Below are 13,923 nucleotides of genomic sequence, written 5' to 3' on the forward strand. Positions count from 1 at the left end.
TAATCCAGACAGACCAGTGTATTATTAACCCACATGGCCCAGTGTAGTATTAACCCACACTGCCCAGTGTAGTATTAACCCATACTGCCCAGTGTAGTATTAACCCACACTGCCCAGTGTAGTATTAACTCACACTGCCCAGTGTAGTATCAACCCATGCTCTTCAGTGTAGTATTGACTCACACTGCCCAGTGAAGTATTAACCCACGCACCTCAGTGTATTATTAACCCATACCGCCCAGTGTAGAATTAACCCATACTGCCCAGTGTAGTATTAACCCACACTGCCTTGTGTAGAATAAACCCACATAGCCCAGAGTAGTATTAACCCACACTGCCCTGTGTAGTATTAACCCATAATGCCCAGTGTAGTATTAACCCACACTGCCCAGTGTCTTATTATCCCACACTGCCCAGTGTAGGATTAATTCACATTGCCCAGTGTAGAATTAACCCACACTGCCCAGTGTAGTATTAACCCATACTGCCCAGTGTATTATTCACCCACACTGCCTGGTGTAGTATAAACCCACACTGCCCAGTGATGTATTAACCCACATTGCCCAGTGTAGTATCAACCCACGCTCCTCAGTGTAGTATTGACTCACACTGCCCAGTGAAGTATTAACCCACACTGCCCAGTGTAGTATTAAACCACACTGCCGAGTGTAGTATTAACCCACACTGCCCAATGTAAAATTAACCCACACTGCCAAGTGTAGTATTGACTCACACTGCCCAGTGAAGTATTAACCCACGCACCTCAGTGTATTATTAACCCATACCGCCCAGTGTAGAATTAACCCATACTGCCCAGTGTAGTATTAACCCACACTGCCTTGTGTAGAATAAACCCACATAGCCCAGTGTAGTATTAACCCATACTGCACGGTGTAGTATTAACCCACACTGCCCCGTCTAGTATTAACCCACACTGCCCAGTGTAGAATTAACCCATACTACCAGTGTAGTATTAACCCATACAGACCGGTGTAGTATTAATCCAGACAGACCAGTGTATTATTAACCCACATGGCCCAGTGTAGTATTAACCCACACTGCCCAGTGTAGTATTAACCCATACTGCCCAGTGTAGTATTAACCCACACTGCCCAGTGTAGTATTAACTCACACTGCCCAGTGTAGTATCAACCCATGCTCTTCAGTGTAGTATTGACTCACACTGCCCAGTGAAGTATTAACCCACGCACCTCAGTGTATTATTAACCCATACCGCCCAGTGTAGAATTAACCCATACTGCCCAGTGTAGTATTAACCCACACTGCCTTGTGTAGAATAAACCCACATAGCCCAGAGTAGTATTAACCCACACTGCCCTGTGTAGTATTAACCCATAATGCCCAGTGTAGTATTAACCCACACTGCCCAGTGTCTTATTATCCCACACTGCCCAGTGTAGGATTAATTCACATTGCCCAGTGTAGAATTAACCCACACTGCCCAGTGTAGTATTAACCCATACTGCCCAGTGTATTATTCACCCACACTGCCTGGTGTAGTATAAACCCACACTGCCCAGTGATGTATTAACCCACATTGCCCAGTGTAGTATCAACCCACGCTCCTCAGTGTAGTATTGACTCACACTGCCCAGTGAAGTATTAACCCACACTGCCCAGTGTAGTATTAAACCACACTGCCGAGTGTAGTATTAACCCACACTGCCCAATGTAAAATTAACCCACACTGCCAAGTGTAGTATTGACTCACACTGCCCAGTGAAGTATTAACCCACGCACCTCAGTGTATTATTAACCCATACCGCCCAGTGTAGAATTAACCCATACTGCCCAGTGTAGTATTAACCCACACTGCCTTGTGTAGAATAAACCCACATAGCCCAGTGTAGTATTAACCCATACTGCACGGTGTAGTATTAACCCACACTGCCCCGTCTAGTATTAACCCACACTGCCCAGTGTAGAATTAACCCACGCTGCCCTGTGTAGTATTAACCCACACTGCCCATTGAAGTATTAACCCACACTGCCCGGTTTACAATGAACTCATACTGCCCAGTGTAGTATTAAACCACACTGCCCAGTGTAGTATTTACCCACACTGCCCAGTGTGGTATTAACCCACATTGTCCAGTGTAGTATCAACCCACGCTCCCCAGTGTAGTATTGACTCACACTGCCCAGTGAAGTATTAACCCACACTGCCCAGTGTAGTATTAACCCACACTGCCCATTGTAGTATTAACCCACACTGCCCGGTGTAGTATTAACCCACACTGCCCAGTGTAGTATTAAGCTACACTGCCCAGTGTAGTATTAACCCACATTGCCGAGTGTAGTATTAACCCACACTGCCCAGTGTAGTATTAAGCTACACTGCCCAGTGTAGTATTAACCCACATTGCCGAGTGTAGTATTAACCCACACTGCTCGGTGTAGTATTAACCCACACTGTCCAGTGTAGTATTAACCCACACTATCCAGTGTAGTGTTAACTCACACTGCCCAGTGTAGTGTTAACTCACACTGCCCAGTGTAGTGTTAACTCATACTGCCCAGTGTAGTATTAACCCACACTACCCAGTGTAGTTTTAATCCACACTGCCCAGTATAGTATTAACCCACACTGCCCAGTGTAGTATTAACCCACACTGCCCACTGTAGTATTAATCAACACTGCCCAGTCTAGTATTAACCCACACAGCCGAGTGTAGTATTAAGAAACATTGCCCAGTGTAATATTAACCCACATTGCCCAGTGTAGTATTAATCCATACCGCACAGTGTAGTATTAACCCACACTGCCCAGTGTAGTATTAATCAATACTGCCCAGTCAAGTATTAACCCACACAGCCCAGTGTAGTATTAACCCACACTGCCCAGTGTAGTATTAACCCATACTGCCCAGTGTAATATCAACCCATACTGTCCACTGTAGTATTAACCCACATTGCCCAGAGTAGTATTATCCCACACTGCCCAGTGTAGTATTAATCCACACTGCCCAGTGTAGTATTAGCCAATACTGCCCAGTGTAGTATTAACCCACCCTGCCCAGTCAATATTAACCCACACTGCCCAGTGTAGTATTAACACACACTGCCCATCATAGTATTAACCCACATTGCCCAGTGTAGTATTAACCCATACTGCCCAGTGTAGCATTAACCCACACTGCCCAGTGCAGTATGAAGCCATACTGCCCAGTGTAGCATTAACCCACACTGCGCAGTGTAGTATTAACCCATACTGCCCAGTGTAGTATTAACCCACACTGCCCAGTGTAGTATTAACCCACACTGCCCAATGTAATATTAACCCACACTGCCCATTGTAGTATTAACCCACACTGCCCAGTGTAGTATTAACCCACACTGCCCAGTGTAGAATTAACCCATACTACCAGTGTAGTATTAACCCATACAGACCGGTGTAGTATTAATCCAGACAGACCAGTGTATTATTAACCCACATGGCCCAGTGTAGTATTAACCCACACTGCCCAGTGTAGTATTAACCCATACTGCCCAGTGTAGTATTAACCCACACTGCCCAGTGTAGTATTAACTCACACTGCCCAGTGTAGTATCAACCCATGCTTTTCAGTGTAGTATTGACTCACACTGCCCAGTGAAGTATTAACCCACGCACCTCAGTGTATTATTAACCCATACCACCCAGTGTAGAATTAACCCATACTGCCCAGTGTAGAACTAAGCCATACTGCCCAGTGCAGTACTAACCAATACCGCCCAGTGTAGAATTAACCCATATTGCCCAGTGTAGTATTAACCCATCCCGCCCGGTGTAGTACTAATCCACACAGACCAGTGTATTATTAACCCACATTGCCCAGTGTAGTATTATTCCACACTGCCCAGTGTAGGATCAATTCACACTGCCCATTGTAGTATTAACCCACACTGCCCGAGTAGTATTAACCCACACTGCCCATTGTAGTAATAACCCACACTGCCCAGTGTAGAATTAACCCATACTGCCCAGTGTAGTAGTAACCCAGACTGCCCGGTGTAGTATTAATCCACACAGACCAGTGTATTATTAACCCACATTGACCAGTTTAGTATTAACCCACACTGCCCAGTGTAGTATTAACCCATACTGCCCAGTGTAGTAGTAACACACACTGCCAGTGTAGTATTAACCTGCACTGCCCAGTGTAGTATCAACCCATGCTCCTCAGCGTAGTATTGACTCACACTGCCGAGTGAAGTATTAACCCACACTGCCCAGTGTATTATTAACCCACACTGCCCAGTTTATTATTAACCCACACTGCCCAGTGTAGAATAAACCCACACTGCCCTGTGTAGTATTAACCCATACTGCCCTGTGTATTATTAACCCACACTGCGCAGAGTAGTATTAACCCACACTGCCCTGTGTAGTATTAACCTATAATGCCCAGTGTAGTATTAACCCACACTGCCCAGTGTCTTATTATCCCACACTGCCCAGTGTAGGATTAATTCACATTGCCCAGTGTATTATTCACCCACACTGCCTGGTGTAGTATAAACCCACACTGCCCAGTGATGTATTAACCCACATTGCCCAGTGTAGTATCAACCCACGCTCCTCAGTGTAGTATTGACTCACACTGCCCAGTGAAGTATTAACCCACACTGCCCAGTGTAGTATTAAACCACACTGCCGAGTGTAGTATTAACCCACACTGCCCAATGTAATATTAACCCACACTGCCAAGTGTAGTATTAACCCACACTGCCCAGTGTAGAACTAACCCATACTGCCCAGTCTAGTATTAACCCATATCGCCCAGTGTAGAATTAACCCATACTGCCCAGTGTAGTATTAACCCATACCGCCCGGTGTAGTATTAATCCACACAGACCAGCGTATTATCAACCCACTTTGCCCAGTGTAGTATTATCCCACACTGCCCAGTGTAGAGTAATTCACACTGCCCAGTGTAGTATTAACCCACACTGACCAGTGTAGTATCAACCCACGCTCCTCAGTGTCATATTGACCAACACTGCCCATTGTAGTATTAACCCACACTGCCCAGTGTAGTATTAACCCACACTGCCCAGTGTAGAATTAACCCATACTACCAGTGTAGTATTAACCCATACAGACCGGTGTAGTATTAATCCAGACAGACCAGTGTATTATTAACCCACATGGCCCAGTGTAGTATTAACCCACACTGCCCAGTGTAGTATTAACCCATACTGCCCAGTGTAGTATTAACCCACACTGCCCAGTGTAGTATTAACTCACACTGCCCAGTGTAGTATCAACCCATGCTCTTCAGTGTAGTATTGACTCACACTGCCCAGTGAAGTATTAACCCACGCACCTCAGTGTATTATTAACCCATACCGCCCAGTGTAGAATTAACCCATACTGCCCAGTGTAGTATTAACCCACACTGCCTTGTGTAGAATAAACCCACATAGCCCAGAGTAGTATTAACCCACACTGCCCTGTGTAGTATTAACCCATAATGCCCAGTGTAGTATTAACCCACACTGCCCAGTGTCTTATTATCCCACACTGCCCAGTGTAGGATTAATTCACATTGCCCAGTGTAGAATTAACCCACACTGCCCAGTGTAGTATTAACCCATACTGCCCAGTGTATTATTCACCCACACTGCCAGGTGTAGTATAAACCCACACTGCCCAGTGATGTATTAACCCACATTGCCCAGTGTAGTATCAACCCACGCTCCTCAGTGTAGTATTGACTCACACTGCCCAGTGAAGTATTAACCCACACTGCCCAGTGTAGTATTAAACCACACTGCCGAGTGTAGTATTAACCCACACTGGCCAATGTAAAATTAACCCACACTGCCAAGTGTAGTATTGACTCACACTGCCCAGTGAAGTATTAACCCACGCACCTCAGTGTATTATTAACCCATACCGCCCAGTGTAGAATTAACCCATACTGCCCAGTGTAGTATTAACCCACACTGCCTTGTGTAGAATAAACCCACATAGCCCAGTGTAGTATTAACCCATACTGCACGGTGTAGTATTAACCCACACTGCCCCGTCTAGTATTAACCCACACTGCCCAGTGTAGAATTAACCCACGCTGCCCTGTGTAGTATTAACCCACACTGCCCATTGAAGTATTAACCCACACTGCCCGGTTTACAATGAACTCATACTGCCCAGTGTAGTATTAAACCACACTGCCCAGTGTAGTATTTACCCACACTGCCCAGTGTGGTATTAACCCACATTGTCCAGTGTAGTATCAACCCACGCTCCCCAGTGTAGTATTGACTCACACTGCCCAGTGAAGTATTAACCCACACTGCCCAGTGTAGTATTAACCCACACTGCCCATTGTAGTATTAACCCACACTGCCCAGTGTAGTACTAACCCACACTGCCCAGTGTAGAATTAACCCATAATGCCCAGTGTAGTATTAACCCATACCGCCCAGTGTAGAATTAACCCATACTGCCCAGTGTAGTATTAACCCATACCGAACGGTGTAGTATTATTCCACACAGACCAGCGTATTATTAACCCACACTGCCCAGTGTAGAATTAACCCACACTGCCCTGTGTAGTATAAACCCACACTGCCCAGTTTAGTATTAACCCACACTGCCCAGTGTAGTATGAACCCACACTGCCCAGTCTGGTATTAACCTACATTGCCCATTGTAGTATCAATCCACGCTCCTCAGTGTAGTATTTACTCACACTGCCCAGTGTAGTATTAACCCACACTGACCAGTGTAGTATCAACCCACGCTCCTCAGTGTCGTATTGACTCACACTGCCCATTGAAGTATTAACCCACACTGCCCGGTGTAGTATAAACCCACACTGCCAAGTGTGGTATTAACCCACATTGTCCATTGTAGCATTAACCCACACTGCCCAGTGTAGTATTCACCCACACTGCCCAGTGTAGATTTAACCCATACTACCCAGTGTCGTATTAAACCATACCGCCCGGTGTAGTATTAATCCACACAGACCAGTGTATTATTAACCCACATTGCCCAGTGTAGTATTAACTCACACTGCCCAGTGTAGTATTAACCCACACTGCCCAGTTTTGTATTAACCCACACTGCCCAGTGTAGGATTCACCCACACTGCCCAGTGTAGATTTAACCCATACTACCCAGTGTCGTATTAACCCATACCGCCCGGTGTAGTATTAATCCACACAGACCAGTGTATTATTAACCCACACTGCCCAGTGTAGAATTAACCCATACTACCCAGTGTAGTATTAACCCATACCGACCGGTGTAGTATTAATCCACTCAGACCAGTGTATTATTAACCCACATTGCCCAGTGTAGTATTAACCCACACTGCCCAGTGTAGTATTAACTCATACTGCCCAGTGTAGTATTAACCCACACTGCCCAGTGTAGTATTAACTCACACTGCCCAGTGTAGTATCAACCCATGCTCTTCAGTGTAGTATTGACTCACACTGCCCAGTGAAGTATTTACCCACACTGCCCAGTGTAGTATTAACCCACACTGCCTTGTGTAGAATAAACCCACACTGCCCTGTGTATTATTAACCCATACTGCCCTGTGTATTATTAACCAACACTGCCCGGTATAGTATAAACCCACATAGCCCAGTGTAGTATTAACCCATACTGCACGGTGTAGTATTAACTCACACTGCCCCGTCTAGTATTAACCCACATTGCCCAGTGTAGAATTAACCCACGCTGCCCGGTGTAGTATTAAACCACACTGCCCAGTGTAGTATTAACCCACACTGCCCGGTTTACAATGAACTCATACTGCTCAGTGTAGTATTAAACCACACTGCCCAGTGTAGTATTTACCCACACTGCCCAGTGTGGTATTAACCCACATTGTCCAGTGTAGTATTAACCCACACTGCCCATTGTAGTATTAACACACACTGCCCAATTTAGTATTAACCCACACTGCCCAGTGTAGAATTAACCCATAATGCCCAGTGTAGTATTAACCCATACCGCCCAGTGTAGAATTAACCCATACTGCCCAGTGTAGTATTAACCCATACCGAACGGTGTAGTATTAATCCACACAGACCAGCGTATTATTAACCCACACTGCCCAGTGTAGAATTAAACCACACTGCCCTGTGTAGTATAAACCCACAATGCCCAGTTTAGTATTAACCCACACTGCCCAGTGTAGTATTAATCCACACTGCCCAGTGTAGTATGAACCCACACTGCCCAGTCTGGTATTAACCCACATTGCCCAGTGTAGTATCAACCCACGCTCCTCAGTGTAGTATTGACTCACACTGCCCAGTGTAGTATTAACCCACACTGACCAGTGTAGTATCAACCCACACTCCTCAGTGTTGTATTGACTCACACTGCCCATTGAAGTATTAACCCACACTGCCCATTGTAGTATTAACCCACACTGCCCAGTATAGTATTAACCCACACTGCCCATTGTAGCATTAACCCACACTGCCCAGTGTAGGATTCACCCACACTGCCCAGTGTAGATTTAACCCATACTACCCAGTGTCGTATTAACCCATACCGCCCAGTGTAGTATTAATCCACACAGACCAGTGTATTATTAACCCACATTGCCCAGTGTAGTATTAACCCACACTGCCCAGTGTAGTATTAACCCATACTGCCCAGTGTAGTATTAACCCACACTGCCCAGTGTAGTATTAACTCACACTGCCAGTGTAGTATCAGCCCATGCTCCTCAGTGTAGTATTGATTCACACTGCCCAGTGAAGTATTAACCCACACTGCCCAGTGTAGTATTAACCCACACTGCCTTGTGTAGAATAAACCCACACTGCCCTGTGTAGTATTAACCCATACTGCCCTGTGTATTATTAACCCATACTGCCCAGTGTAGTATTAACCGATACTGCCCGGTGTAGTATTAATCCACACAGACCAGTGTATTATTAACCCACATTTCCCAGTGTAGTATTAACCCACACTGCCCAGTGTAGTATTATCCCACACTGCCCCGTGTAGGATTAATTCAGAATTCCCTGTGTCGTATTAACCCACACTGCCCAGTTTAGTATCAACCCACGCTCCTCAGTGTAGTATTGACTCACACTGCCCAGTGTAGTATTAAGCCACACTGCCCAGTGTAGAATTAACCCACACTGCCCAGTGTAGTATTAACCCATAATGACCAGTATAGTATTAACCCACACTGCCCAGTGTAGTATTATCCCACACTGCCCCGTGTAGGATTAATTCAGAATTCCCTGTGTCGTATTAACCCACACTGCCCAGTGTAGTATCAACCCACGCTCCTCAGTGTAGTATTGACTCACACTGCCCAGTGTAGTATTAACCCACACTGCCCACTTTAGTATTAGCCCACACTGCCCATTGTAATATTAACCCACACTGCCCAGTGTAGTATTAACCCACACTGCCCAGTGTAGAATTAAACCATACTGCCCAATGTAGTATTAACCCACACCGCCCAGTGTATAATTAACCCATACTGCCCAGAGTTGTATTAACCCACACCACCCGGTGTAGTATTAATCCACACAGACCAGTGTATTATTAACCCACATTGCCCAGTGTAGTATTATTCCACACTGCCCAGTGTAGTATCAACCTACGCTCCTCAGTGTAGCATTGACTCACACTGCCCAGTGAAGTATTAACCCACACTGCCCAGCGTAGTATTAACCCACACTGCCCAGTGTAGAATTAACCCATACTGCCCAGTATAGTAGTAACCCAGACTGCCCACTGTAGTATTAACCTGCACTGCCCAGTGTCGTATCAACCCATGCTCCTCAGCGTAGTATTGACTCACACTGCCCAGTGTAGTATCAACCCATGCTCCTCAGCGTAGTATTGACTCACACTGCCCAGTGTATTATTAACCCACACTGCCCAGTTTATTATTAACCCACACTGCCCAGTGTAGAATAAACCCACACTGCCCTGTGTATTATTAACCCATAATGTCCAGAATAGTATTAACCCACACTGCCCAGTGTAGTATTTACACACACTGACCAGTGTAGTATTAACCCATACTGCCCAGTGTAGTATTAACCCATAATGCCCATACTACAATTAACCCACACTGCCCAGTGTAGTATTAACCCATACTGCCCAGTGTAGTAGTAACACACACTGCCCACTGTAGTATTAACCTGCACTGCCCAGTGTAGTATCAACCCATGCTCCTCAGCGTAGTATTGACTCACACTGCCCATTGAAGTATTAACCCACACTGCCCAGTGTAGTATTAACCCATAATGTCCAGTGTAGTATTAACCCACACTGCCCAGTGTAGTATTTACACACACTGACCAGTGTAGTATTAACCCATACTGCCCAGTTTAGTATTAACCCATAATGCCCAGTGTAGTATTAACCCACACTGCCCAGTGTCGTATTATCCCACACTGCCTAGTGTAGGATTAATTCACATTGCCCAGTGTATTATTAACCCACACTGCCCGGTGTAGTATAAACCCACACTGCCCAGTGATGTATTAACCCACATTGCCCAGTGTAGTATCAACCCACACTTCTCAGTATAGAATTGACTCACACTGCGCAGTGAAGTATTAACCCACACTGCCCAGTGTAGTATTAAACCACACTGCCGAGTGTAGTATTAACCCACACTGCCCAATGTAATATTAACCCACACTGCCCAGTGTAGTATTAACCCACACTGTCCAGTGTAGAACTAACCCATACTGCCCAGTGTAGAATTAACCCACACTGCCCAGTGCAGTATTAACCTGCACTGCCCAGTGTAGTATCAACCCATGCTCCTCAGCGTAGTATTGACTCACACTGCCCAGTGTAGTATTAAACCACAGTGCCGAGTGTAGTATTAACCCACACTGCCCAATGTAATATTAACCCACACTGCCCAGTGTAGTATTAACCCACACTGCCCAGTGTAGTATTAACCCATACCGCCCAGTGTAGAATTAACCCACACTGCCCAGTGCAGTATTAACCCATGCCACCCGGTGTAGTATTAATCCACACAGACCAGTGTATTATTAACCCACATTGCCCAGTGTAGTATTATCCCACACTGCCCAGTGTAGGATTAATTCACACTGCCCAGTGTAGTATTAACCCATACCGCCCGGTGTAGTATTAACCCACACTGCCCAGTGTAGTATCAACCCACGCTCCTCAGTATAGTATTGACTCACACTGCCCAGTGTAGTATTAACCCACACTGCCCAGTGTAGTATTAACCCACACTGCCCAGTGTAGTATTAACCCACACTGCCCAGTGTAGAATTAACCCACACTGCCCTGTGTAGTATAAACCCACACTGCCCAGTGCAGTATTAACCCATAATGATCAGTGTAGTATTAACCAACACTGCCCAGTGTAATATTATCCCACACTGCCCCGTGTCGGATTAATTCAGAATTCCCAGTGTAGTATTAACCCACACTGCCCAGTGTAGTATCTACCCACGCACCTCAGTGTAGTATTGACTCACACTGCCCAGTGTAGTATTAACCCACACTGCCCAGTGTAGAATTAACCCACACTGCCCTGTGTAGTATAAACCCACACTGCCCAGTTTTGTATTAACCCACACTGCCCAGTGTAGTATTAATCCACACTGCCCAGTGCAGTATGAACGCACACTGCCCAGTCTGGTATTAACCCACATTGCCCAGTGTAGTATCAACCCACGCTCCTCAGTGTAGTATTGACTCACACTGCCCAGTGTAGTATAAACCCACACTGACCAGTGTAGTATCAACCCATGCTCCTCAGTGTAGTATTGACTAACATTGCCCAGTGAAGTATTAACCAACACTGTACAGTGGAGTATTAACCCACACTGCCCAGTGTAGTATTAACCCACACTGCCTTGTGTAGAATAAACCCACACTGCCCTGTGTAGGATTAAACCATACTGCCCTGTGTGTTATTAACCCACATTGCCCCGTGTAATATTAACCCACACTGCACAATGTACTATTAACCTACACTGCCCGGTGTAGTATTAACCCACTCGGCCCAGTGTAGAATTAACCCACGCTGCCCGGTGTAGTATTAACCCACACTGCCCAGTGTAGTATTAACCCACACTGCCCGGTTTAGAATTAACTCATACAGCCCAGTGCAGTATTAAACCACACTGCCCAGTGTAGTATTTACCCACACTGCCCAGTGTAATATTAATCCACACTGCCCGGTGTAGTATAAAACCACACTGCCCAGTGTAGTATTTACCCACATTGTCCAGTGTAGTATCAACCCACGCTCCCCAGTGTAGTATTGACTCACACTGCCCAGTGAAGTATTAACCCACACTGCCCTGTGTAGTATTAACCCACACTGCCAGTGTAGTATTAACCCACACTGCCCATTGTCATATCAACCCATGCTCCTCAGTGTAGTATTGACTCACACTGCCCAGTGAAGTATTAACCCACACTGCCCAGTGTAGTATTAACCCACACTGCCTTGTGTAGAATAAACCCACACTGCCCTGTGTAGTATTAACCCATACTGCCCTGTGTATTATTAACCCACACTGCGCAGAGTAGTATTAACCCACACTGCCCGGTATAGTATAAACCCACATAGCCCAGTGTAGTATTAACCCATACTGCACGGCGTAGTATTAACCCACAATGCCCAATGTAGTATTAACTCACACTGCCCAGTGTAGTATTAACCCACACTGCCCAGTGTAGTATTAACCCATACTGCCCAGTGTAGTATTAACCCACACTGCCCAATGTAGTATTAACTCACACTGCCAGTGTAGTATCAACCCATTCTCCTCAGTGTAGTATTGACTCACACTGCCCAGTGAAGTATTAACCCACACTGCCTTGTGTAGAATAAACCCACACTGCCCTGTGTAGTATTAACCCATACTGCCCTGTGTATTATTAACCCACACTGCGCAGAGTAGTATTAACCCACATAGCCCAGTGTCGTATTAACCCATACTGCATGGTGTAGTATTAACCCACAATGCCCAATGTAGTAGTAACCCACACTGCCCAATGTAGAATAAAGCCACACTGCCCTGTGTAGAATTAACCCGTACTGCCCTGTGTATTATTAACCCACACTGCGCAGAGTATTATTAACCCACACTGTCTGGTATAGTATAAACCCACATTGCCCAGTGTAGCATTAACCCATACTGCACGGTGTAGTATTAACCCACACTGCCCAGTGTAGTATTAACCCACACTGCCCAGTTTAGTATTAACCCACATTGCCCAGTGTAGTATTAAACCACACTGACCAATGCTGTATTTACCCACACTGCCCAGTGTAGTATTAACCCACACTGCCCGGTGTAGTATAAACCCACACTGCCAAGTGTGGTATTAACCCACATTGTCCATTGTAGTATCAACCCATGCTCCTCAGTGTAGTATTGACTCACACTGCCCAGTGAAGTATTAACCCACACTGCCCAGTGTACTATTAACCCACACTGCCAGTGTAGTATTAACCCACACTGCCCATTGTAATATTAACCCGCACTGCCCAGTGTAATATTAACCCACACTGCCCAGTGTAGTATTAAGCCACACTGCCCAGTGTAGTATCAACCCATGCTCCTCAGTGTAGTATTGACGCACACTGCCCAGTGAAGTATTAACCCACACTGCCCAGTGTAGTATTAACCCACACTGCCCAGTGTAGAATAAACCCACACTGCCCTGCGTAGTATTAACCCGTACTGCCCTGTGTATTATTAACCCACATGCGCAGAGTAGTATTAACCCACACTGCCCGGTATAGTATAAACCCACAATGCCCAATGCAGGAGTAACCCACACTGCCCAGTGTAGTATTAACACACACTGCTCTGTGTAGTATTAACCCACACTGCCCAGTGTAGTATTAATCCACATTGCCCAGTATATTATTAACCCACACTGCCCGGTGTAGTATAAACCCACAC

The sequence above is a fragment of the Pristiophorus japonicus genome, chromosome 18 (genome assembly GCF_044704955.1).
Source record: "Pristiophorus japonicus isolate sPriJap1 chromosome 18, sPriJap1.hap1, whole genome shotgun sequence".
Lineage (NCBI taxonomy): Eukaryota > Metazoa > Chordata > Chondrichthyes > Pristiophoridae > Pristiophorus > Pristiophorus japonicus.